Source organism: Arachis hypogaea, chromosome 18, assembly GCF_003086295.3.
Source record: "Arachis hypogaea cultivar Tifrunner chromosome 18, arahy.Tifrunner.gnm2.J5K5, whole genome shotgun sequence".
In the NCBI taxonomy this organism is placed as follows: domain Eukaryota; kingdom Viridiplantae; phylum Streptophyta; class Magnoliopsida; order Fabales; family Fabaceae; genus Arachis; species Arachis hypogaea.
The window spans coordinates 60,783,759-60,785,191 of record NC_092053.1 but is presented as its reverse complement, the minus strand read 5'-3'; the positions used below and the strand labels follow the sequence as shown (position 1 = coordinate 60,785,191).

Sequence of the window (1,433 nt, the reverse complement as noted above, 5' to 3'; positions counted from 1 at the left end):
TACTCGGTTATCAATTTTAAGGGGTTTGTTACTTGTGACAACCAAAACGTTTGCACGAAAGGGATTTCTGTCGGTTTAGAGACTATATCTACAACCCGACTGTTTTTATGACATTCTTTACTGGCAAAAATCCCGATCGTCACTATTTCAATCATATCTTTTTCAAAACTACCTAACTAATTCTCTCTCTAATTTTCGAAAATCACCTTCCTCTTTTTCGAAATTCCTTTTTAATTAACTAATTATTTTAAATTTTAATTTAATTTAATTTAATTTAATTTTTCTTTTTTTTTAAATTTTCAAATTCTAACTTTAATTTTAAATTAAAAACAAAAATATTTTTTATTTTATTTTATTTTATTTTCGAGAAAATTCTTCTCTCTCACCTTCTTCTAATTATTTATTTTTTCACTAACACTTCTCTTATCCTTAAAAATTCGAACCCTCTCCCTCTTTCTGTGTTCGAATTTCTTTTCTTCTTCTACTCACATAAAGGAATCTCTATAATGTGACATAGAGGATTCCTCTTCTTTTTTGTTTTCTTCTTTTTCATATGAGCAGGAACAAGGATAAGAACATTCTTGTTGAAGCTGATCCTGAACCTGAAAGGACTCTGAAGAGGAAGCTAAGGGAAGCTAAAGCACAACTCTTTGGAGAAAATCTGACAGAAATTTTCGAAAAAGAAGGAGATATGGCCGAAAATAATAACAATGCAAGGAAGATGCTTGGTGACTTTACTGCACCAAATTCCAATTTACATGGAAGAAGCATCTCAATCCCTGCCATTGGAGCAAACAATTTTGAGCTAAAGCCTCAATTAGTTTCTCTGATGCAACAGAATTGCAAGTTTCATGGACTTCCATCAGAAGATCCTTTTCAGTTCTTAACTAAATTCTTGCAAATCTGTGATACCATTAAGACCAATGGGGTTGACTCCGAGGTCTACAGGCTTATGCTTTTCTCGTTTGCTGTAAGAGACAGAGATAGAATATGGTTGGACTCTCAACCTAAAGATAGCCTGAACTCTTGGGATAAGCTGGTCATGGCTTTCTTAGCCAAGTTCTTTCCTCCTCAAAAGCTTAGCAAGCTTAGAGTGGATGTTCAAACCTTCAAACAGAAAGAAGGTGAATCCCTCTATGAAGCTTAGGAGAGATACAAGCAACTGACCAAAAAGTGTCCTTCTGACATGCTTTCAGAATGGACCATCCTGGATATATTCTATGATGGTCTGTCTGAATTATCAAAGATGTCATTGGACCATTCTGCAGGTGGATCCATTCACCTAAAGAAAACGCCTGCATAAGCTTAGGAAATCATTGACATGGTTGCAAATAACCAGTTCATGTACACTTCTGAAAGGAATCCTGTGAGTAATGGGACGCCTCAGAGGAAAGGAGTTCTTGAAATTGATACTCTGAATGCCATATTGGCTC

The 1,433-nt window shown here is 35.1% G+C and overlaps 1 non-coding gene across 1 annotated transcript; it reads right to left on the bottom strand.

Moving 5' to 3' along the window:
- Positions 1–1,084: 1,084 nt before the first annotated feature.
- On the bottom strand, positions 1,085–1,192 carry LOC112773931 (small nucleolar RNA R71). Its single transcript, XR_003188451.1, has one exon. It is a non-coding gene; the product is annotated as a small nucleolar RNA R71 (small nucleolar RNA).
- Positions 1,193–1,433: the final 241 nt, after the last annotated feature.